Below are 27,262 nucleotides of genomic sequence, written 5' to 3' on the forward strand. Positions count from 1 at the left end.
CTGTGACTCCGAGCATAAATTCCTCCTTTAACCCTGAGGAGGGATCAAACATCTTCTTAGTGTTCCTCCTTTTCTTAATGTAAGAACACATTTTTTAAATGTGAGAATATTTGAGATGTGGTTGCAAAGAACATGCCTTTGAAGGTAAATCACAAACAAGAGACAATCTGCAGATGCTGGAAATCCAAGCAACACACATAAAATGCTGCAGGAACTCAGCAGACCAGGCAGCATCTATGGAAAAGAGTAAACAGTTGATGTTTCTGGCTGAGACCCTCATCAGAACAGAAGGTAAATGCTGGCAGATGCAAGAATTTACAATACATCAATTGTGAATGGAAGGTTAAAATCATTGATGCCAGTTCCACTGTAGCATTATGCAGAGAAACACAATTAAGTATTGGCTTGGCTGAACAGAGGAGCACTTTCAAAAATAGATTAAGACAACTGGAATTACCCTCAGCCATTAAGCTCTGTCAACCTATAGACGGGGACGTCATGACCCCCTCCTGTTAGACTGTTTGAGGTAACTTATATTTTTATTCTTTCTTACTTCTTTCCTAATATTTGTATATCTGTGCACTTGCAATGCTACTGTGACACTGTAATTTGCTTTGGGATCAATAAAGTATCTATCTATCATATACTGTTTGCTTTGATTAAAGATTCAACTTAATGTGACTTGTCTTGGGGAAACTCAATCCTTTCACACCAGGCCAAAATGTAAGGCAATTTCCATCCCCTTATGTTTTCATAGTTTAAAAAATATCAGTTTTTGATTAACCTTCAATTAATTCTATATACATTGGAATCAAGAGCAAGAGTAGGCTCTACCATTGACAATACATCAAATGCGAATGTGGTGCTGAAATCATGATTGTAACCTCAGCTCTGCTTTCTCATTTACCCATGGTAATTTTTCAGTCAGTTCCTTATCAATTATCCATTGACCTCTGCCTAAAATATTCAAAGACTTCTTCCATCACTCTTTGGCAAAGAAAATTCCAGACTCACAAGCCCCCCCCAGAGAACAAAATGCCCTCAACAAACCTTGTTCGTCCTCCTACAAGATGAAACATCCTTTGCAAATCAATCCTGCAGTGACCCCTCAGTCCCTCAGTATTTTGTATGTTTCAACAAAGATTCTTTTCACTCTTTTAAACTCCAGCAAGTACAAGCCTAGCCTGTCCAATCTTTCTCTCATTCCAGGTATCAATTGAGTAAGTTCTCTGAACTTCTCCCAGTGCACCCCCAATGCCATTCCTAAAATAAGATCAGTAATAAGATCAGATATAATCTCATTAATGCCATTTTATAATTAAACAATAACCTCCCTACTTTTGTAATCACTTCTCTTAAATATAAACAGATAAATTCTATTAGTTGTCCTGCTTGGTTGCTGCAGATATTTCCATGTTTTTAAATTCATTCATGATACTTGGCTATCGCTGACAATGCCAGCAGTTATTGTCCTCTCCTAATTGTTTTCACATTGAGTGGGCTGCCAGGCTATTCCAGAGGGCCAGCAATGGTTAAGAAGGCAAATTTTCCATCCCCAAAGGCACTACTGAACCAGATGGGTTTTTGCAACAATCTGCTGGATTCATGGTTACTGTTACTGATACTAGAGTTTTAATTCCATCTTTATTTGATTAATTGAAATTAAATTCCCCAGTCGCAGTGATGGAATCTGAACTCTTATCTCTGGATTATCACTGCAGAAATCTCTGTTGTCAACCCAGTGACAAAAATCACACTTGTTTCCTTTACTACATAACTGACAATAGTCCCTGAAATATTGCAATTTATTGCAAGTGCTTTGCTTAAAGATTTTCATGTTTTCACATTTAAACACAGTGTGGATGTGCGGATCTATAAAGCACACACTACGAAGGACTGCCAGAGTTCTAGTACACTGGTAAATTATGGAATTAAAATTACAAAAGGAATGCTTAATTTACAAACATTGCTCTTTTTCTTTTGGAGAATCAGAATGATTTCGGCATTTTTGTGCTGACAGTGAGTTGACAATTGAACTGGACCTGCATTCTACAAGGACAGGCATTTGAAGTTAGTCACATAGTGGCAGGCTGACATTGTCTGTTAGCTTTTTATTTTTGTTTGCTTTTACCAGAAGCAACTGTACAGTCGTGTCTCTTCCAGCAATTTGGACAGCTGGCCACCAAGTGAGCATATGTAGATGACAGGCATTTATTGAAGTATTATTAAGAAGGTTAATGCTTTGACAGCAGACAATAGATGACTGAATATGAAAGCAGGCACCTGGGATTTTGATGGAAGTGAATGAGGAAGCAATGAAGTTTTCAGAAAATCCATCAGAATGGCACAACTATTTAAATGAGCCTGGTGTATTTCTAAATTTAGAGAATGATGGAGATGAGGTTATAATTAATGCAAGATCACAACTGGATCCTTACTGAAAGATTCAGGTTGTGTTCTAATGTCCTTTGAGCACCTGTTACTCAACTATACAGCAACAACTACCCTCAAGAGGCTTAACAGGATCCCATACAGAAATACATTTGGGTGATTCTTCTGTCAGAAGGATCACTCTCCTTCAGTGGCTGGACTGTATACTTTCCAGAGTGTACACTGTGTGGCTTTTCCCAAACATATTTCTATGGAATCTCCAGACCCTGAGACCTTTGTAACTCTCCACTCTTTAGTGGTAAAGTCATTGGTATGTTGTCAATATATGTTCTCCTCCACATTGGGCACCTTCCTGTTCTGGTCATACATTATTCTTCTCCTTTCATCAGTTGGTCAGAATATTATAGGGGCCATATTTTATATCTAACGCTCACTAAGGACTCCCTTCCCCATGCACTTCTGCAGTTTGAGAAAGCTGACCACTACTTCAGGATGGAGAGTAAATGCTGGCTGCCAGAGTGACCACTTTCCAGATCAAGCAAAATAAGTCAGTCATTGTGATCAAGAAACTTCTATAGATGTGTACTGGAGAGTATATTTACTGGCAGCATCGCAGCCTGGCATGGAAACACCAATGCCTTTGAGCAGAGAATCCTGCAAAAAGTAGTGAATACAACCCAGTACATTATGGGTAAAGTCCTCCCAGTCATTGAGCATATCTACACGAAACACTGCCTCAGGAAAGCAGCATCAATCATCAGGGATCCCCATCACCCGGGACTTGCTCTCTTCTCACTGCTGCCATCAGGAAAAAGGTACAGGAGTCTCAGGACTTCACCACCAGGTTCAGGAACCCTTTAACCACCAGGCTTTTGAACCAAATGGGATAACTTCACTCAACTTTACTTACCCCGCCATTGAAATATTTCCACAACCAATGGACTCACTTCCAAGGACTCCTCAACTTATGTTCTCAATGTTTGTTTATTTATTTATTTATCTGTATTTGCTCAGTGTTGTCTTCTGCACTCTGGAAGAACACCCTAGTTGGGTCGTCTCTCATTGATGATTATTCTAAAGATTTATTGAGTATGCCCACAAGAAAATGAATCTCAGTGTTGTATGTGGTGAAATTTATGTATTTTGATTATAAATTTTATTTTGGACTTTGAATAATTCAATTCTGCCATTCCATGTTGAAAGAAAAGATGATTGATTATATCACTGAGAGTTTAGATCTGACAGGTCATATATTAAATGGCCAAAGTGCTACTACTGTCAGTGCACTTCAATGATTATAGTGTAGGTTGGGGATGTTCTGCGGTTGTGATAAATTGCTGTTTAAATGCTAGTATTGTTCCTTCTCCTTGGAAGTAATTGGAAAAGTAGTCATTGAAGTGGTTTCTTTCATGCAGGAAGATAATTAATGAAGCTAAACCAAACGTCAGGACGAATTTCATCAATACCATCAGTTGATCATGGTTGAGCTCTTGCTGTTTATTCTGTGACACGTGACTCCCTAATTAGAAAGCTTCCCAAATACATCCAGAATCATGAAAGCTTTGAGGTTAACTAACAAGACCATCTGTAGCAATTAGCAATACAAGAGGACACCCAAAAAAAGTCTTCACAGAGAGTGAATGCAACATGGAATGCTTTAGCACATGTGATCAATGAGGGAGAAAATATATAAACAATAAAACAAGAAACGTGCCAAAGTATTTGAGAAGAACAACAAAATAATGCAATAATAGGAAATAGAAATGAGATTGGAATGTCGTATACTGATATAAAAGCTATCACATTAACTGATATGACTAGCCAAACTCACTGAATCTATTATCCTTTGCTTTATATTTCTTGAAATCTTTGCTTCACACCCTTCAATACATTTTAAAATTTAGATTTAAAATTAACAGTTAATCTAACATCTACTATTGGGGTTGAATACAGAAAAGATTTCCAAATTTCTAAAAATCTTTTCCATGCACAGCACTTTACTTTCTTCGTTCTTGAGAAGTCTGGCTTTTCAGTCTGTTTAATTAAGTTCAAAACTAATAGAAATATTTCTCCTACATTTTCACCTTCTGGTTACCCGAATGATCCTTCAACACTAAGAAAAGGGCTAATCTGTCAGGTAGAAATCATAGCATCTTGAACTGAAGTATATCAAATAATAATCTTCAGATCATCAAGGGACCATTGAAATTCTGACACATATAAATTTAACATTGAAAGATGAATTTAACAAATGCTTGGAGCAAATCATCATGTATTCGCCCAAATGTTGACTCTTTATGCATTTCCATAGATACTGCCTGACCTGCTGAGTTCCTCCAGCATTTTTGTATGTGTTACAAGTTACAAGATTTCTAACAAGTGTAGAATCTCTTGTGTCTAAAAAAAACTTTAGACATAAAGTAATTACAAACAAAAATCTACATCATAGAGTTCACTAAATATCCACATTCAAACGCATGGTGTCTCTGATCCCACGGCAGGTTTGGGAAACCAGACTCCCTAGCATAAATCTGTGGAATCCCTGCATAATTCAACTCTTCTGTTGAATTTAACTTGATGCACTTCGACAATGTAATGGTAGATCAACCGGCAACAGTCATTGACCCATGTACATCCAGAGCATGGGCCTGGGACACGTTTCGGCAAATGCAAGAAGTTCCACTTGGAACTCTTCTTTTAAGCCGTCTTTATACCAAAGTCTTACACTTTTACAGAGAAATTAAAACCTCCTTCAGTTTTGCCAGGAATCCCATTGCACTGTTCGATCTCATTGCTCTTTATAATTAGTGAACAATGCTCTAGGATTTTTAATCCATTCAATAGACAATAGACAGTAGGTGCAGGAGTAGGCCATTCGGCCCTTCTAGTAGCACTGACATTCACTGTGATCATAGCTGATCATACACAATCAGTACCCCATTCCTGCCCTCTCCCCATATCCCTTGACCCCACTATCTATAAGAGCTCTATCTAACTCTCTCTTGAGTGCATCCAGAGACTTGGCCTCCACTGCCTTCTGGGGCAGAGCATTCCACATATCCACCACTCTCTGGCTGAAAAGGTTTCTCAACATTTCTCTCTGAATATTGCACTTCACCACAAACTGATTTCCCATGAGAGTAGAGCTAATCTTCAATCCCTGTGGGAAACTATTAACCAAATGATGGCCACACTATAGGACCAAGATAACTCCAAACTCAGTAACTGAGCTGCCATATGTAAATGACACCTGCTTTTTAGCTTCATCCATTGCTAACTTTTCATTTTTCTCATTCACAATGGCAGGCCTCACACTCAATACCTGCAATGGAAAAGTTCCCTACCAATCTGACCCAAATCCACTGCATCATCTGACAATATAAGTTTATGTCTTTGACCATTTTCCAAATCCCTGGGGGCGTAACTTAATGATGAATTTTAATATCACCAGTACCCCAGCAGATCGTTTAGATGATTAAGGATAAGGGTGTTTGAAGATCAAAGCCATAGATCTGCCACAGAAACTCATGCTCTACTAGGCAACAATGCTTCCTACATTCCTGTCTTTCTGACACCTAGACCCCTCATGGACAAGAACTTAAATACTCGTAAAATAAACTAACAATTGCCTTCTCTGCAAAGTCCTCCAAAATCACTTGAAGAACAAGTAAAGCAATGCTTTCTCTTCCATGCCAGTAGCTCCAACATTGAAGCACCTAATCCTTCAGGATGGTTCTGTTGGTCAGGCCATGTTGCTAACATTTCATTCAGTAAGATCCTGAAATATGCAAGCAAATCTGAGCCCCAGCACAGGAAAAAGTTACCAGAAATATGGATGGAAATATTCACAAAGATATGCTTGAAGAAATACAATATCCTTACCATCTCTTTGCTATCCCGGATAAAAACTGCTCAAAGGGGTGAAGGAACAAATGGAATAGTTTTGAGAATCTCACGTCAAGTATCAGAAATTCACAGAAGCCTTACATGAGGGGCAGAAGGGATATACCATCTGATAAAATACCTGTCCAGCCACCTTAACGGTCACACCTTTAACCTACTCTGTGGAAGAGGTTGCAATTCCCATGATGAGCTTATCAGTTCCCACAAAACCAGAATGGAAGCAAGTCATCCTCCATCCCAAAAGTCTGCCGAGGAAGGAATATTTTCACAGATTCTTATAACTTTACAGCAACTGCAGTGAATAGTTGATCTTGAAAGAACCAGCATTCAGTTGAATGCACTGTACGGAGTAATAAGTGGCACATCTCTAAGATAACGGCCCTCTCCCAGCCTCCCTCAATCACATTATATTACCTTTTGACAATGAGGCTTCATAGACTGAAAGACCTTATGCATTTTCAAGTGGAAGATTGAAGCTACTAAGTACTTGGCTATTTCAATAATGTATTGGAGATGTTTTAAAGTATGATCAGCAGTAAATACAGCAAGATGCGTGCAATTGATTCTACCGACTGATAAATTTTATATAACTAGCTAGATTTAGTCAAGGTAGTTATGTAAAATTTATCATATTCCTCTGTGTGATGATAAGGCAGCATACAGAAAGGAGGTAGTGAGTCAGGAGGCTTGTCAATTGGTGTGAGAACAACAACCTGAGTCTTAATGTGAACAAGACAAAAGGGATGATCGTGGACTTCAAGAAAGAACAGGTTATCCTCTCTCCATTGCACGTCAATGGCTTTGCCATGGAGAGAGTAAAGAACACAAAGGCCTATAGTTCATATGATGGACGATGTAACCTGGACCCAGAAAGCTGCCTTATTACTCAAGAAGGCACAAGAGCACATACACTTTCTGAGGAGATTGAGGCGGGTAAGGCTCCCTGCCCCCTTTCTGATAACCTTCGACAGGAGTACCATCGAGAGTGTATTATCTGTACAATTGTGTGGTACAGAAGCTTCAAGGCATCGGACCACAAGACCCGAAAGAGGACAGTAAAAACCACCAAGTGGATCACAAAGATCTCACTCCCCCTATTTGTGACATTTGCTAGGAGCATTGTATACAAAGGGCAGGAAGTATTGCCAAGGACACCTACCACCCATCCCACAATCTTATTGACCCACTACTGTCAGGAAGGAGATACAGGAGCAGCAGGACTTGGCCTGCCATACTGGGTAACAGATTCTTCCCTCAGGCTGTGAGACTAACGAATACCCTACCACCACTTGTCACTAAGAGGGCGGGCTGTTTACTGTTTATCTATGCTGTGCACTGCACTACATACATTTTGAATGAGATTTTCTTAATTTATTTATGGCAATAAGCTATGTGCTGTGTGTGATATATGTTTTGTGGGTGCACTGTGGTCCAGAGGAACATTGTTTCCTTTGGTTGTACTTATGTCCAATCAGTTGACAATAAATTTGAACTTGTGAGTAGATTGGGACAAACCCTTTTAAACAATAATAAATTTATGCCCATTTATTTGCACGTGAAGCATTCAAAAAGACTGAACTTAGATCGTGTAACCAGAAGCGACTGTTACGCTTTATGGTTAATTCTGCGGTAGCTTTCACTTGTAAGACCAACAAACAGAGCTGTGACAGACATCGTTGGGAAGTCTGTTGCTTTTCTGTTAGGAATAGATGTTGCTTTCTCTCTCGCAATTCTATATATTTTATTGCACATTGGAAAGCAAATAGTAAGTTAATTATCAAGTGTTCCTATGCTCACGCCAATGTTCTATAGGATAATCAAGTTTTATTTTAACTATAGAATTTGTAAGGGCTGCAGACCGATTGATAAACACAAATCTCTTGGAAGTAGTTTTCCTCAATCTAATCAATACTTCCTAAACTCTATAAATTCTTGTGGTTACTGTGAGTTTGAATTCACATGGTTGCTGTAGGTTTCCTTTTATTTATTCATTTTTCAGTTTGTCCCAGATTATCCTACAGAAGGTTGGGGTGATGAACTACTGCATTTAACCTCTGCTATCATTCTGATGAAGGCACACCCACATTATTGTTAGACAGGGAGATCCTAAGTTGTGATGGTATGTGCCTTATGGTATTTTCAAACAAAAAAAAGCTTCAGAGGAAAGGGTGAGCTGGCAGCAGGAGACATTTATTTACAAGCATGCAGGGAGAGAGCTCTCACTGTTAAAAGACTCCCAGCAATTCATTAGTCATACTTGTGCTATCAGGAATTGATGTGATTGACAATATACTCTGTCCATTTTTGATCCATGTCTTAAGGACATTATATATGCATTACCATCTCGCATGTACTGGTAAATAAATTGAAAATTCATAGCAGAAGGCTTTAGCAGAATAAGCTTCAGCAATCTCATTAACCCTGACAAAATTATTTTAACAGTGAATTTTAGTAACCTTGCTAAACCTGACACATAGTTATAACAGAATGTACTTGAAGTCCTTAGTAAGCTATTTATATTTCCAATCAGGAAGGACACTGTAGGTGGAGGTGTTCCCCTGTACTTATCCTCTTCAACAGTCGAGGTTGCAGATCAGTAAACTGGTGTTGATGTAGGTTAAGCAAGCAATCACAATGCATTTTATGGATGGCACCCATTGCAAAGATGGTGCGATGACGGTGAAGGCATTGGCTGTATAAGATGAGCGAAAGCATGCCAAGCAAGCTGGCTACGTGGTGCAGGATGGGTGTTGGGTTTCTGGAGTGTTTTTGTAGCTATGTTCATCCAAGTATCTCTTCACAGTCCCGACTTTTGCCTTGTAATTATTGGAAAGGCTTTTAATTATCAGGAGGTGAGTCTTTCACTTGATACCCAGCCTTTGACCTGTCTTTTGTAGTTTACAGTACATATAGAGTCATCAAGTTGTACAGCATGGGCATGGGTTTTATGACCCACCACATCTCTGCCAATTATTTTGCCCACCTACACTTCACCAGTATTAGCACAGTATCCTTCTAAGATTTATCTTTTTTTGTTTGTCTAAATGCTTCTTAAATATAATAGTTGTATTTGATTCTGACACCTCTCCTTGCAGTACATTCCAAATATCAACCACTCTCTTTGTAAAAATAATTTTCCTCACAATCCCTTTAAAACTCCTTCCTTTCATAATACAGGATAATAGAGGGTAGTGAGGGGTTATTTGCCTTGACGCTGTGCAGCTCTGTGGACGCTGGAGTCAATGCTGAGGACCCTCAGGACCACACCCTCCCACCTCTATACTACTTTGCACCCTCTTTGCTGAGTCTGTGCTGCAGTAAAAGAGGATGAACTCCGGCATTGTGATGGAGAATTCTGGCATGTTGCCTGTTATGTGTTCAGTGATTACCACAGAGTCAGCCTATTGAGTAGCCACACCGATTTAAGCACAAGTCCCTGTGTTTTATTTTGCAGTTTAACTGGGCTCAGGAAGATCGGCCATGTCTGCAATCAGTGTCTGACATTAGATTGGGAATAAACTATTGATCCTTCATGCTTGCTGAGTGATTCAATATAATCGTGGCTGATTTTTTACCTCAGCAAACATTGGAGCCCAATGGTCTCTCCATTATATCATGTATTTGTTTTATGGCAATGTTTGTGATATAACAAAATGGCTTGCTGGGCCATTTCAGAGGGTATGCAGGGGACAGATGTCCTCCCATGAAGGATATTCGAATATCAACGTCATACTTACAGATTTTTCTCACAGACTCATACCTGGAGTACAGACAGCACTACAGGCAGGTTGTCTTACGAGGAAAGGCTGGACCTGCACTTGACTGATAGACATTTCTGATGGTGACTTCTTCCTGTGGCAGAATCTGGAACTAGCAGTCACCACCTACCGTTATAGAGTCACTGATTTAAGATGGGGGTAAAGTAGATATGCGGAAATATGAATATATTTAAAAAATGAAATCTGAAATTATAACCAGCTACGTCTCTGGAGAAGTCAATGTTTCAAGTCATTGACCAAAACTTCATGTTTTTATTTTCAGATTTATAGCATCTATAGTATTTTCATATAATGATTCAGATTCTTCCACCTCCTTCACATCAACGTCTTGTTGTTTCACTTGCTCCATTACCAACCTCTTCCATCTCACTCCTGGTGCAGCCTTCTATATATTGGTGAGACCCGACACAGACTAGGAGATCGTTTCACTGAACACCTACGCTCTGTCCGCCAGAGAAAGCAGGATCTCCCAGTGGCCACACATTTTAATTCCACGTCCCATTCCCATTCTGATATGTCTATCCTTGACCTCCTCTACTGTCAAGATGAAGCCACACTCAGGTTGGAGGAACAACACCTTATATACCGGCTGGGAAGCCTCCAATTTCATGGCATGAACATTGATTTCTCTGACTTCCGTTAATGCCCCTCCTCCCCTGCTTACCCCATCTCTTATTTATTTATTTATTTATTTATTTGTTTGTTTGTTTGTTTGTTTGTTTGTTTATTTTTTCCCCTTTTTTCTCTCTTTTTCTCTCTCTGTCCCTCTCACAATCACACTTTGCCTGTTCTCCATCTCCCTCTGGTGCTCCCCTCCCCCTTTCTTTCTCCCTAGGCCTCCTGTCCCATGATCCTTTCCCTTCTCCAGCTCTGTATCCCTTTTGCCAATCAACTTTCCAGCTCCTAGCGTCACCCCACCCCCTCCGGTCTTCTCCTATCATTTCAGATCTCCCTCTCCCCCTCCCACTTTCAAATCTCTTACTCTCTTTTCTTTCAGTTAGTATTGACGAAGGGTCTTGGCTTGAAACGTCGGCTGTACTTCCTCCTATAGATGCTGCCTGGCCTGCTGCGTTCCACCAGCATTTTGTGTGTGTTGCTTGAATTTCCAGCATCTGCAGATTTCCTCGTGTTTGCCATCTTTGAACATCATGTGTTTCAGCTTTTCATTGGGGCACTGAGGAAGAGATCAGTGCTTAAGGGTAAGGTAGGTGCTGAGCTAACAGGTGTTGAAAGGGACCAGGGAAATGACGTTATTGTAGATTGCTTGACTAAAAACTGACCACCGAAACCACAGGACTGATTGGCCACTTTCTGTCCTGCCATGTTTCAGCATAATTAGGGAATAAAGTGCAAATATATACCTCTACATATGCAAATGTTATAAAGTTCTTGTATACATCGGTATCTCTGAGACCATACTGTTTCCATTGAGAGGTAATAGTGCCACCACAATGCTATTCCCTCCGCACTGTAGTGAGAATTACGGTAAGATGAGTGAAGCTTTGGAAAGCAATGAGACATTTGAATGTATTTTAATTGTAAATTAATCTCCCATTGCTGAAATAATTAAAAATAAGGTCCTGCAAATAATCAGTCATGTCTTCTGGAGGGAGAATCTAAGTTATTGTCTTCAGTCACAGATATTACACATGGAATCAGAATCATTTTTATTATCACTGATGTATGTTGTGAAATATGTTGTTTTGCAGCTGTAGTACAATCGAATAAACCAGAGGTCCATGAACCTGTCCTCATTAGGGGAACAGAGTTGGAGAGGGTCAGTAACTTGGTATTATCATCTCAGAGGATCTGTCCTGGGACTAGCACAAAAGCGTCATTATGCAGAAGGCACTGCAGTGCCTCTGCTTTCTTAGAAATTTGCACAGATTTGGCATGTAGTTTAAAACTTTGACCAAGTTCTATAGGTGCATGGTAGAGAGCATCCTGACTGTTGCATAATGGTTTGGCTCCGTGTAACCTATAATATGTAAAGACTTGTAAACAAAGCAAAAGTGAAGCTAACGGCTCCCTTTTAAAAAAAGTGCTGTTGCAGACCCTAAATATTTTCACTAAAGAAGAAACAACAGTACCTTCTCATCCTGACAAGCTTCTGAGCACAGATAGAGCAAGCGTTTAGACAATTGCTTCAAGGCAAACACTCTTCTCTTGTACATAACTGCAACAGACAAGGAACAGTAACCTTACTTCAGCAAGCAATTCATAGCCTTTCTTTAGATTCTGCTGTCAAAGTGATACATAAGGAAAAGTCCTGTAAACAGAAGCCCAAAGCTCCAGCACATATTTCCTGTGTTTGAAATATGCAGTTCAGTTCTTTTGCCAATCACCACGTAAGAATTTTCTTCTCTGAATTTTAATGACAATTAGAGGGGATTATTATATTATCATATTTCTTAACTGGTACCATTGTGGAAGCAAACTCTAATATCACTGTTCTCTATTTTACATTGTCCCATTTCCAAGAAAACAAAACAAATAATTGGCTCAAGGAGGAAGCTAAGGGAATGCACCTTAACAGTGCGTCTCTCACAACCTTTGGAATGGCTCCATAATTCCCAGACATCAAATTACTTGCTAAGTGTAGCCAGCTTCTTCTCCACAGCAGTGGCAGTAACTAAGTTATCCAGTATGACTAACTTGAATCAGGTTTTCTCAGAGTAGGAAAGTTCCTCTGACGGCATGCTTTTCGGTAATTCAATCAATTTTTTATTCCTTCTGTCTAATGCAGTCCAGGGGATTGTTGAATTAATGAAATTAGTTGCTCATTAATATTGAAAGGGTGGGTCCTTAAGGTTCATTTGGGGAAAATTGCTAAAGGCGACCTAAAGACACCCATAGAATTTGGCCTAGTGGTGTGGAACAACATGACTAAGAAAAGTGGTGATTAGTAGATTCATTCTTGTTTCTTCTATGGAATATATTAATTTGGAAAGTTCACAGTGTAGGTTTTATTAGTCAACTAATGTGAACTGAAGTGGTACAGAAGAGAGGACAGAAAGCTTTGAACAATCCTACAGTCTCAGTGAGGTCCATGAATTATAACAGCATCTATATTCACTGTTAAGTGACATGATCTTGGTCAATACATGAGATGGTGGAAGAAGGCAGCTGGTTAGGCAGCATCAATGAAGGGGTATGGGCAGCTGACATTTCAAGTGAAGACCCTTCATCTTGACTGGATGCCTGCATAAACAGTTCATGATCACTTCCTCATTATTTTTATTGCACCATTTATTTATGTTTTTAATTTATAGTAATTTTGGCTTTGCATTGTACTGCTACCACAAAACAACAATGATAATAAATTTGATCCTGATTCGGTCCCAATGAAAGGTTTCGATCTGAAACATTGACTATATTCATTTCCTTCCATAAATGTTGCCTGATGCACTGAGTTTTTCTCCTGAATTGCTCCAGATTCCAGTATTTGCAGAATCTTGCATCAATATAACCTTGGTTGCACAAAGATTTTATTGTTGCCTTCTCTAGATTGAGAAATTTATAGGAGTAACCATGACTTTAAGCATGAAGTTTGGTCAGCCAGAGTTTGAGTCTGGGTAGTGCTTGTCACCAGACAGTCCAGTTCAGTAATTATAATATTGCTGGTCATTGGCAGATAGATTAGTTAGATTGGAATTGTGGTTTGTACTGTATAGACATCATGGACCAGAGGACTTGTTCTTGTGTTTTGAATGTAAGATAAGAAAAGAAAATATTAACAGGCACTCAAGGGACAAGTTTTTCACATGGTGGGTGTAGGTATTTCGAACAAATTACCAGAGAAAGTGGTAAAGGCAGGTAAATATGTTCAAAAGGCTTTTAGATAGATACATGGATAGGAAAGTTTTAGAGGGATATGGACCAAATGCAGGCAAATGGAATTAATGTGAATCAACATTTTGGTCAGAATGTACAAACTGGGCCCATTCCCATTTCTGTAATTCTTTAAATCTGTGAAAAGACTGGAAATCTGGTCATCTTAGTTTAGTTTGAACAACCATTGAGAGATCAATTTGAAAGTTCATCATAAGATGAGTCGACTTCAGTTCAGAATGTTAGATATTGAACCAAATTGGTAAATAACATCTCCATAATTGAACTGAATGAAAGTGTAGCTTTGAGGTGCTGAGTGGAATAAACAGATTCTTGTGTATGGAAACTTAATTTTAGCTGCTTATTTCCAAGAACAGCAGACTGTGTTCATATTTGTCAAAAGTCAAGCTTTCTTTTTCTCTAGAAATCAAGCTCTTCATCCCTTTTTGTCCTTACTTCCCCACTCTCACCACTCTTCACTAAGATGAAGCCCCAGATCATCCCTCTTTACACGTCAGAGGTGATGTTTAGTGTGGGAATTCAAGAACTTAGAATCTTGCCAGCAAAAGGCAAACATGGAGCAAATTGAAATAGAGAGCATTCAAAAGCCCTGAAATGGAAGCAGGCAAATTTCCCCAAAGATTGCAGGGTTGAGAAAGGATGCAAAATTTTGAGCTGACTGAATCAAAGAGAGATTTGAAAGCAAGAATGGGTTTTAAAGTGGAATCATTATGTTGAAATCACCTCAAAAGCTAACAACGCAGTTTCTTCTGTAGCAGATCGATAATCTACTGTACCATGAAGCATTGTACTGAGGCTTTTACAGAGCTTTATTAATTGTGTAAATCAATTTTTAACTTTTTTATCTTGGTGTTAATAGATATGATTGGTGGCACACAAACACAATTGAGTTATCAATCAAATGTTAGGCACCATTTTTGTTCACAGACTTGATAAAACAGCAAAGGACTTAAACAAAAAGACAGCAGTGTTATGTTCAGTAAATGGGAAGAAAAAATATTGGTTTAGAAGGCAAACTCTCAGTGTGAAACCAACCAATTGTGACGTGTTTGGTGAGCCCTTGAACTGGAAATGTAACTTCTCTTAGGACACACAGGAGCAGTGGATGATAAATGAGTTTTGATAGCTTTTTGAAACTCTGTGGGAAATGTTTTCAAAGGGTTGTCAAGAATGTTGGTATTATATTTGTGATTTCATATCAAACACCAATATTGAAATCGACTACCAGAATGACAATTTATCACAGGGAGGTTTTCACTCTTTCTGACACAGTTGTTTCATGTTATAATATTGTAATCGGCTAAAATGTTAAATGTGAGTATTAAGTCAGAATCTGAGGTGGCATTGAAATATATATTTATCATGGTAGGACAGTTCAGTCAGCTTAAGCACACTTAGTCTCATAGTCCAGAAATTTTAGGAACAGTTTCTTCCCCTGTGCCATCAGATTTTTGAATAGTTCATGAACACTACCTAATTATTCCTCTGTCATACTTATTTACTTATCATAATTTATAGTAATTTTTATGTCTTGCACCATACTGCTGCCGCAAGACAGATTTCACAACATTTGTCAGCTTTGATTCTGATTCTGAAATCTGTGACCCTTAAGTTGCCAAAAAAAAATGGGATCATGACTTCCTGAACCTTGTGCACGCTGACGTAAAGAGAACTGGCTACTTGGGTTATACTAATGAGATCTTCAACTGGATATGTAGTTTCTTAAAGGAGACACAAATGGCCTCCTCCACTGTCGTGATGAAGCCGCACTTAAGTTGGACGAACAACACCTTATATTCCGGGTAGCCTCCAGCCTGATGGCATGAACATCAATTTCTCGAAGTTCCAGTTATTCCCCACCACCTTCACCATTCCTCATCCCATTTTCCCTCTCTCACTTTATCTCCTTGCCCACCCATTGCCCCCCTCTGGTACTCCTCCCCCCTTTCTCCCATGGCTTTCTGTCCTCTTCTATCAGACCTCCCCTCTTCCAGCCCTGAGTCTCCTTCACCAATCAACTTCCCAGCTCTTTACTTCATCCCTCCCGCTTCAGGTTTCACCCATCACCTTGTGTTCCTCTTTCCCCTTCTCCACCTTTTAAATCTACTCCTCAGGTTTTTTGCTGCAGTCTGCCAAAGGGTTTTGGCCCAAAACTTTGACTGCTTACTCTTTTCCATGGGTGCTGCCTGGCCTGCTGAGATCCCCCTGCATTTTGTGTGTGTTGCTTAGATTTCCTGCATTTGCAGATTATCTCTTGTTTGAATATTAAATGGTTTTGATATTTTTATTGTCACCCTTAGGAAGATATATTTGGACCCTGTTCTGTTCTTATCTCATTCCCCCATCATTCTCTGCTGGTCCAGGTGGAATTTATGGATAATTCCACTCTCTGTTGACCATTAATTTCTTTGGCTATAGTAAACAATAAACAACTGTTGACAGAACGACTGGTAGATGAATGGCACACTATTATTATTAAGCAGTCTGACCTAAAGAGTTGATTTGTCAGGCAGTAACCTTTATCTGTAAGGTTTTTGCCTGGAATATTAATTTCCTTTTTCCTTCTTCCACATGGTGATTCAAAGTTTCAGGCATTTTCTTCATTTTGGGTTTCTGCCATTTACAGCATTTGGAACTAATAACTGCTGAAACAAGTTGGTTGTGAGGTTGTTCAGTTCCTTCATTATAGGCCAAATCATCCGTACCTTCACTGATTTCTTACTTCTAGATTCTTTTTATAAATGAGATTGAAAACCTTTACCTGAGAACTCTGCTGAACTGTTTGCCAATTGTATTTACCATACTTAGAAGTAAGCAGCCATGGAAAGCAACTTTGCAATGTTATGCGGGTAGTAACATCGAAGTGGCTGGGGCTTTAATACCTTGCAGCTTCTCTTTGACAGCAGCTTAAAGTTGCAGAGCACTTTCTACTGAGTGGGACATTGAAAGAAGGGATATGAGGAAGAAATGGAATCACATATTGCCATAGCATTAAAAAAGTGAATAGAAAGCTGCTGAAAATCTCATTTTAATGGTGTCTTTTAAAATTGGGAGTGGGAGCAGGAAGACCCAACATTACACCCAGTTGTTACATCTAGATGAGTTCCAGTTATTGCACACAGATAGCTGAAAACTTTAAAACAAACTGAAGATCTGGAGAAGATGCAGAAAGATGAGGCACAGGACTATGGATATTGATAAATTGGCTTATTATCTTCAGAAAAAAAACGTTTCTTGCACACCGTTCATATCAGTCATTTCCTTGTCCTTTCTTTGAGGTACAGTCGGCCCTCCTTATCCACGAGGGATAGGTTCTGGGACCCCTCGCGGATGCTCATGGCCCTTATTCAATCTGTCTCAATGCGGTGGACCTTAGGACCCAGCGGAATCCCAGACCTTATTTAACCTGTCTCAGTGCAGTGGACATGAGGACCCAGCGCCAGAGCTCTGAATCCGCAGTGTTTCTGTTCACAAAAATAATCACAATCAGAATTGAAAATAAAGTGGAAATAATAAAGCGATCGGAAAGAGGTGACACGCCATCGGTCATTGGAAAAGCGTTAGGCTACGTTGGTCAACGATCGGAACAATTTTAAAGGGTAAAGTGAGAAGGGCTCTGCCCCGATGAAAGCTACAATTATTACTAAGCAACACAGTGGTTTAATTATTGGGTTTTGGGCTTTTGATCCTCCACATCAACCCAGCACGGTGGAGAGCGCACTCGGGAGCGGCCTGTCACTGGATCGAACTCGGGAACTTCTGTTCCCAAGCCCGGTGCTGAAACATACATTCTTAAGTGTTTTATATTCATAGAAAGGTAAAATACATACTATATACTAAGACAAATGTTTGACTGACGCTAAATAATATTGGATGTACCTGTTCTGACTTACTTAGTAAGAGAATTTCCGATTTTTTTCGATCCTGATCCACGATAACCCATGCACATCCTCTCGTATACTTTTAATCATCTCTAGATTACTTATAATACCTAATACAATGTAAATGCTATGTAAAATAGTTGTTATACTGCATTGTTTAGGGAATAATGACAAGAAAAACAATCTGTACATGCTCGAACAATGAGTGCTGGAAGAGCACGTTCCGGGTTTTCGCGATTCGCGGTTGGTTGAATTCGCGCATGCGGAATTCGTGGGTAAGAAGGGCCAACTGTAGTGTGAAACAACAGAATGCAGACAAAGTGCACTGCGGTGCTGGTAGACAATAAGGTAGATGTGGAGGTCAAGGGTGTGTGTTATCATGATAGAGAACGGTTCAATAATCTGACAACAGTAGGACAGAAGCTGTTCTTGAGCCTGGCGCTACAGGTGCTTTCAGGTTTTTGTACTTTCTGCCCAAGGTGGGGTGGGAGGGTGGGAAAGAAGAGAGAATGTTCAGAGAGGCAGAGTTTTTTTGTGTAGACAAGTATATTCAGTGTCCAGGGAGGGAGGCTGGTTTCTGTGATAAGCTGATTGGTGTCCATTACTCTGCAGTTCCTCGCAGTCACGTGCAGACCCATTGCCATATCAAGCCGTTGTGTATCTGGACAGGAGACTTGCTATGGTGCAACAATAAAAGTCTGTGAGAATCAAAGAGGATATGCCAAATTTCTTTAGCCTCCTGAGGACATGGGGGCACTGGTTAGCTTTATTGGCCCTGGCTTCTAGGTGGTTGGTTATTGGTGATGTTCGTTCCTTGGAAATGGAAGCTCTCAATCCTCTTGACTGTTGATGCAAACAGGAGCACATGCGCTGCTCCCTTCTTGAAGTTAGTGACCAGCTCACCAGCCTTTCCTGACATTGAGGGAAAGCTGTTGTCATAACACATCGTCATGAGGATCTCTATCTGCTTCCTTTTCTCTGACTCATTGTTATTTGAGATACAGGCCACTGCAGATGTAGATGGAATTGGAGCGGAATCTGGCCACAGAATCATGAGTGCACAGAGAGTAGAGTAAAGGCCTAATGTCAGAGTCTTTCCAAGCACCAGTGTTTCGAGCAGATGTACTGTAACTTGGAACTCATCTATCTGATCATGTAAATCTCTTTGTTGGACTTGTTCCAACAAACAATAATTTGGGATGCAGAAGGCATCAGGCTTTGTGAATTACACAGTACTCAGAAATGTATAAAGCTTTGCAGTTGTAAGAACTCTGAAATAAAGCAAGAAGCTGGCAGATGCTTGAGATAACCTATTGTCAGTGTTTCACTGTGGGAATTTAAAATTACCACTTTTGTTGCAAGATCATCCAAAATTCTGCAGTGTGTTTGTCAGTGGCTGCAAGACTGCAGTCATGGTCTCTCACCCATTCTCAAATTGAGATGATTTGAGCTCGGAGCTGGCTTCTTGCTTTGAGCCTGATAAGACGTGCTGCATCACAGTACGACAGAACAAATGACAACGTTTCCACTTCATTGTCTTGTACATGTCAGTTAAGCTATGAACTAAACCTTTTTTGTTTATAAATAAACTTAAGGGTTCTTCTGATCAATTAGAAAGATTTAAACCAGTCAAGACACCTCACAACAGTTAACAGCATTGCCAAGATTTCTTTTAATTACTTGATCTGAAAGAAAAGTCAGCTGATGTTAGATGTCATTGCACATATTTTGGAGATTTCCAACTTAATCTGTGTTAGAGTCTGGAGCAAGGAAGGCCAGTCTGGGGAAGGGTGAGGAGGAGATGACAAATGAGAGTGGGAAGGAGATTGGAAAGAGCTGGGAGGAGAGGAGCTGGGGAAGGATGGAAGATTAAAAGAGGGGAACTGACAACCTACAGAAGAGGGACTCTGTGCTATATAATTCCACAGCTCTAATTATAAATGAGGACTGTCCGCATAACCTTGGAGTGATCATTTGTGATGGGTTAAGTGGCTTGGTTCCTTGTGTATTCCTCTGACAGCTGTGTGACTGTGCAATAAAATCACTTCCTCTAAATATTTTAGTGACACTTCTTGTGTTTTATACTTGATATCCTGCGGGGTGGAAAGCCTTAAATGACCGGCTTTTGCTGGCTGTCTGCTGCTACTGATGTAATGCCACATTGCACTGGCTTTTGAAGGTCAAGCATCTGCAAGCAATGATTTGATGGTGGCTCCAGTAGGCAACTGGATAGATAAAATTCCAGTTGTCCTCTGAGGTCACCCATAAATATCAAATCCTAACTGATGCTGTGTAGCTTGGGGTTCTGCCAAGTCTGTGAAGGGCAGTGTGGGAGGAAACTAATTGACCCTGATCGTGTAGGTAATTTTTGTAACTTGGATTATTGGGGATCAGTGGGTGAGAGCAGGACCTCAGGCTTGAGTGAGTGATCGTATGAGCCCCACCACCTAAAGAAATGCAGCATTGCAAGTCCAAGATGTTCCCAGTAATGTATGAACTGATGAAGTCTTGTGCATAACGCTCAATGCTGCTTTTGAAATTACCAAATAAAAACGTAATATTGGAAGTGTAGCCAGAAGTCTTTACAATAGAAAAATAAGCCAATTAGTAATATTTTATGCAACCAGACAATAAATTGAGCATCAATAAAACACAATGTCTGAGAGGCATCAGTGGAGGGAAGAGAATGGTCGATGTTTCGGATCAAGAGTCTTGCATCAGGTTTGAGATCCAGTATAAAGGGGAGAGGGGAAGAGGTGTGACAGGTGTTGGGTGGATGTAGGTGGGGAAAGAAAAGATGGTGTGTAAATGGAGACTGATGGGGTGGGGTTGGTGAAGTTGGGAATCACAAACTGGAATGAGAGGTGGTAACAGAAAAGGAAGAAATAAAAACAAAGCGGGGGAGCCAAGTGGGGAGAGGGGATGGTGAAGATAAAGGCTGGAGGGTGATAAGGGGCACAAGAGGTGCGAGTGCTGCACTCTGATAAGTAAGGGAGGTGATAGGTGGAACCAGACATCAGAGGGCTGAGGGCTAAGGGCAATGTCAAGCAGGCTTTAGATGATCTGAGTAATGGGATCAACATGCACAAAACAGCGCACCCTAACACCTTCACCATTGTTTTGGGAGATTTTAACCAGGCCAGTGTGAAAAAAACACTAAGCAACTACCATCAACAGATCACTTGCAATACCAGAGGAAACAACACACTGGACCATTGCTACACCACCATCAAGAATGCCCACCGTGCTATTCCATGCCCACACTTCAGTAAGTCGGATCACCTGGCTGTACTTCTACTCCCTGAGTATAGGCAGAGACTGTACCAGCAGTGAGGACCAAGAAGGTATGGACAAGGGAAGCCGACAGGACTGCTTTGAATTGGTGGTCTGGACAATATTCAGGGATTCATCTTCGAACCTGGATGAGTATGCTGCAGTTGTTAACAACTTCATTAAAACCTGTGTAGATGAGTGTGTGCCCACAAAGACTTACTGTACATTCCCAAAACAAAAGCCATAGATGAACCAGGAGGTACGTCGTCTGCTGAAGGCTAGATCTGTGGCATTCAAGTCTGGTGACCCAGGCCTGTACCAGAAAACCAGGTATGATTTGCACAGGGCTATTTCAAGGATGAAGAAATAAATTCAAGTGAGGTTGGAGGTGACATCGGACTCACGGTAACTCTGGTGGGGTCTGCAAGACATTACTTCCTACAAAGCAAAACCCAATGGCATGAATGGCAGCAATGCTTCACTACCAGATGAACTCAACGCCTGCTATACAAGCTTTGAAAGGGAGAACACAACTACAGCTTTGAAGATCCCTGCTGCACCTGATGACCCTGTGATCTCTGTCTCAGAGGCTGATGTTAGGCTGTCTTTAAAGAGAGTGAACCCTTGCAAGGCGGAAGGTCCCGATGGAGTACCTGGTAAGGCTCTGAAAACCTGTGCCAATCAACTAGTGGGAGTATTCAAGGACATTTTCAACCTCTCACTGCTAGGGGTGGAAGTTCCCACTTTCTTTAAAAAGGCAACAATTATACCAGTGCTTAAGAAGAATAATGTGGGCTGCCTTAATGACTATTGCCCGGTAGTACTCACATGAACAGTGATGAAATGCTTTGAGAGGTTGGTCATGACTAGACTGAACTCCTGCCTCAGCAAGGACCTGGACCCATTGCAATTTGCCTATCGCACAATGGGTCAATGGCAGATGCAATCTCAATGGCTCTCCACATGACTTTAGAGCACCCAGACAACACAGACACCTACGTCAGAATGCTGTTCATTGACTATAGCTCAGCATTTAATACCATCATTCCCACAATCCTGATTGAGAAGTTGCAGAACCTGGGCCTCTGTACCTCCCTCTGCAATTGAATCCTCGACTTCCTAACTGGAAGACCACAATCTGTGCGGATTAATGATAACATATCCTCCTCGCTGACGATCAATATTGGCGCACCTCAGGGGTGTGTGCTTAGCCCACTGCTCTACGATCTATATACATATGACTGTGTGGCTAGGCATAGCTCAAATACCATCTATAAATTTGCTGATGATACAACCATTGTTGGTAGAATCTCAGGTGGTGAGGAGAGGGCATACAGGAGTGAGATATGCCAACTAGTGGAGTGGTGCCGCAGCAACAACCTGGCACTCATCGTCAGTAAGACAAAAGAGCTGATTGTGGACTTCAGGAAGGGTAAGACGAAGGAACACATACCAATCCTCATAGAGGGATCAGAAGTGGAGAGAGTGAGCAGTTTCAAGTTCCTGGGTGTCAAGATCTCTGAGGATCCAATCTGGTCCCAACGTATCGATGTAGTTATAAGGAAAGCAAGACAGTGGCTATACTTTATTAGGAGTTTGAAGAGATTTGGTATGTTAACAAAATACACTCAAAAACTTCTATAGCTGTACCGTGGAGAGCATTCTGACAGGCTGTATCACTGTCTGGTATGGAGGGGCTACTGCACAGGACCGAAAGAAGCTGCAGAAAGTTGTAAATCTAGTCAGCTCCATCTTGGGCACTAGCCTACAAAGTACCCAGGACATCTTTAGGGCTCGGTGTCTCAGAAAGGCACCATCCTGTATTAAGGAGCTCCAGCACCCGGGGCATGCCTTTTCTCACTGTTACCATCAGGCAGGAGGTACAGAAGCCTGAAGGCACACACTCAGCGATTCGGGAACAACTTCTTCCCCTCTGCCCTCCAATTCCTAAATGGACATTGAATCTTTGGACGCTACCTCACTTTTTTTTTTAACATACAGTATTTCTATTTTTGCACTTTTAAAAAAATCTATTCAAAATACGTAATTGATTTACTTGTTTATTTATTATTATTATTTTTATATTTTCTCTCTCTACTAGATTATGTATTGCATTGAACTGCTGCCTCTAAGTTAACAAATTTCACGTCACATACCGATGATAATTCTGATTCTGATCCTGATTATGGGGAGAAAAGAGAGAGCAGGAGCACCAAAGTAGATCAGAGGAGAGACTGGCAAATAATCCCATACATTCTTTCTAGTTTCTTAACAGCATTCCCCACTCCCGACCCTCAATTTCACCATTCACCTGCACACTAGGGACAATTTTCTGTTACCATGCAGCCTACCTTCCTGCATGTGTTTTTGGACGTGAGAGGAAATCAGCAAACCCAGAGGAAACCCATGCAATCCCAGGAAAAAACATGCCAGCTCTACACAGACAGATTTTGATATCAGGATTGAACTAGGGACCTGACTTTGTAAGTCAGCTGCCCTAAACAGTGCCACTTGGCCGCCATTGAGGGTCAACACCATACTGAAATGAACACCTGGAAGATAGACTTCAATTCCCATTCCTGATGAAGGCCCTCATGTTTTCAGTAATGCCACTGGGAGATAAGTTCTCTCAGAACTGGGCATCAAAGAGGAAGAGTTCTTTGTAAAGGTGCTGTCTGCTTTTATCAATGACTTAATATTTTACTGATGTTGTCTTACATTTCCTCACGGTTCATTTTTGGAAAACGGCAGCAATGAATATTTGAACCTTTTCCATTTTTGTATCCAGACAAAGGGGAACATGGGCTTTATATATCCTATTAGAAAATATATTTGTGATGTCAGGACATCACAAGCCCTTTACAGTGGAGTAAAGGGAATTATAGGGGCATAAGAGATAAGCTGGCCAAAGTTGATCGGAAGGGGATGTTAGCAGAGGAAGTACCAGGTGAATAAATAGAGTTTCTGGGAGTAATTTGGAAGAAGCAGGATAGCTACATCCCTAAGAAGTATTCTAAATGGAGCATGAGGTATCTGTGTATGACAAGAGAAGTCAAAGACACCATAAAAACTGAAGGGAGAACATATAGTGTAATAAAACTAGAGGATTGGGAAGCTTTGAAAAAACCAACAGAAGGTAACTAAAAAAGCCAAAAAGGAGAGAAAAGATGAACTATGAAGGTAAGCTAGCCAATAATATAAAAGAAGATACCAAACGTTTTTTCAGATATATAAAGAGCAAAAGGGAGCTGAGAGTGGATATTGGACAACTGGAAAATGTTGCTTTTACAAAGGAGAAGGTGTTTAAGGGCAGAAAGGTATGAAAATAGGTAAGTACCTGGACCAGATGGACTACCCCTCAGGGTTCTGAAAGAGGTAGCTAAAGAAATTCTGGAGTCATTAGTAAAAATCTTTCAAGAATCAATAGATTCTGGAATGGTTCTGGAAAACTGGGAAAATGCAAATTGCATTCCACTCTTTAAGAAAAGAGGGAGACAGAGGAGAGGAAATTATAGGCCAGTTAGCATGACTTCAGTGGTTGGAAAGATGTTGAAGTCTATTATTAAGGATGAGGTTCTTGGGTACTTGGAGGTGCATGATAAAATGGGTCAAAGTCAGCATGGTTTCCTTTAAGGAAACCTTTCCTGATAAAACTGTTGGAATTCTTTGAGGATATAACAAGAAGGATAGATAAAGTAGAGTCAGTGGATCTTTTTACTTGGATTTTCAGAAGGCCTTGGACAAGGTACTGCACATGAGGCTGCTTAACGAGATAAGCACCCATGGTAATTGGAATAGAAGGAATCGTTTCTGGTTGGCTGTTGGTGACTAGTAGTGTTCTGCAGGGGTTGGTATTGGGACCGCTTCTTTTCAAGTTGTATGACAACAGTTTGGATGATGGTATGAATGGCATTGTGGTCAAGTTTGTAGATGGCACAAAGAAAGGTGGAGGGGCAGATAGTGTTGAGGAAGCAGAGAGTCTGCTGGACTTCAGCAGATTGGTAGAATGGAAATGAAGTGGCAGATGGAATATAGTGTAGGGAAGTGTACTTTGGTAGAAGGAATAAAGACACAAACTATTTTCTAAGCAGGAGAAAATTAAAAATTCAGAGGTGCGCAGGGACTTGGGAGTCTTTGGGCAGGATTCCCTAAAGTTAACTTGCAGGTTGAGTTGGTGGTAAGGAAGGCAAATTCAATGTTAACATTCACCTTGGGAGAACTCAAATATGAAGAATAAGGATGTGATGCTGAGGACTTGTAAAGCATTAGTCAGACCACACTTGGAGGATTTTGAGCAATTTTGGGCCCCTTGTCTAAGAAAAGATGTGCTGGCCTTGGAGAGGATCCAGAGGAGGTTCATGAGAATGGTTTTGGGAATGAAAGGGTTAATGTGCGAGTAGCATTTGAATGCTCTGGGCCTTTACTTACTGGAGTTTATAAGAATGAGAGGGGATATCTTTGAAACATATCGAATAGTGAAAGGCCTAGACAGAATCAATCTGAAGAAGATGTTTCCTATAGTTGGTGAGTTTATGACCAGAGGTCACAGCCTCACAATCGCAGGGCATCCATTTAGAACAGAAATGAGAAGGAATTTCTTTAGCCTGACAATAGTGAACCTATGGCTGTGGAGCAGAGATTGATAGGCTTCTGCTTAGTCAGGGCATCAGAGGTTATAGGCAGACGGCAGGAGAATGGGGTTGAGAGGCATATTAAATCAGCCATGATAGAATGGCAAAGCAGACACGATGGACTGTGTGGTATAATTCTACTCCTATGTCTTGTGGTTTTATGGTCTCATTGCAAAGAGTTTGAGAAAATTAAATACCCCCCTGATGTAATAGCACTGTTTTTAATCAGGAAAATGCAACCTATTTGCCCACAGCAAACACCTCAGCTGATGTGATAATGGCCTGTTCTTGTGCTTTTCAGATTCTGATTAAAGAAGAAAAGTCAGTATTTTATCTTTTTAAAGATAAAAGCAAGAAATCCTCAGTTCTTTAATTACAATATAGGGTCTTTCACATTCAGCAGGGAGAATAGATGAGGTTTCAGTTTAGTGCAGATTTTCCATTCCCCTGGACTGTGGCCAGCCTGAGTAATGTGCTCAAATCTGCACAGTGATTTGATTCCAAAGAATGAGAACTCCTACCGAGTAAGACACATGCAATTTTTGGAAATTTTGTGTTCTGGGTGAAGAAATTATCACCACTAAGTCACATTCTGAATATAAGCTGCTTTCATTGTGACTAATTAAATATATTCCTGAAATTTCTAATAAATTTACTTAGTGACAAAGGCTACAAGCTGGAACTGCAGCCTGGTTAAATTGTTCCTATTGTTGCAATATGGTAGATGTCTCAAACATGTACACCTACCTTTTCATGCAGTTTACCAGTGTGGATTATTTACTTTTTCTTGTCAGCAATCTGTAGCTGCATCAGCACAAACGAATGACTGGAGATGTATATAGAAATTTGCTTATTGATATGAGAGAACTGTGTTTTAAATAATCCAGGGTGCCACCCAATCCCAAGGTTTATAAAAAGTGGATGGCATTTAACACAGAGGCATGTGCATTAATAATCCCTTTGCAGATTTAATTTTAATGCAGCAGCAGAAAATGAAGTGGCCACCTCCTTTAAAAGCATGTTTCTCTTTCATGTCTTCATATTTTTGAAAACTGCATGCTACTTTTGCACATTTTGTTACAGGAGAATGATATATAGATCCATTGAAGTTACCAGAGACAGTCAGAATGAAATGGGACACAGTGCAGTATTTCTGCTAATGCCGCTTCCCAAGACAATCCTCTGCAGACTAAGTACATCTCTAAGCTGCTTTGAGGGGATTTTGAAATCATGGCTGTATTTAAAGCCAGCCATGTCCATCTCATTAAAACTGAACAAGATCTGTAACTGAAATTATTCTAGCAATAAACGCAAAGGTATTTACAGTACAAGTGATGAGATATTGCGGATAAATCCTGCATTACTGATGCACCATCAATAACTCTCGGAGACGTGAGGTGAGTTATAGGCTTTTATTGGCTGGAAGAAAGAACAAGCAGCAATTGACCACCACACAACATCCTGGAGACTGAGGCCGGGGCTGTGCCTCCAATCGCCTTTATACAGGGGTCTGTGGGAGGAGCCACAGGAGCAGTCAGCGGGGGGGGGGGGG

The 27,262-nt window shown here is 40.5% G+C and overlaps 1 protein-coding gene across 4 annotated transcripts in view; it reads left to right on the forward strand.

Moving 5' to 3' along the window:
* Window positions 1-27,262, forward strand: part of mdga2a (MAM domain containing glycosylphosphatidylinositol anchor 2a) — a 904,971-nt gene that overhangs the window by 509,044 nt on the left and 368,665 nt on the right. The gene's annotated exons all lie outside the window — the stretch shown is intronic.

Source organism: Hemitrygon akajei, chromosome 3, assembly GCF_048418815.1.
Source record: "Hemitrygon akajei chromosome 3, sHemAka1.3, whole genome shotgun sequence".
NCBI classification, from domain to species: Eukaryota; Metazoa; Chordata; class Chondrichthyes; order Myliobatiformes; family Dasyatidae; genus Hemitrygon; species Hemitrygon akajei.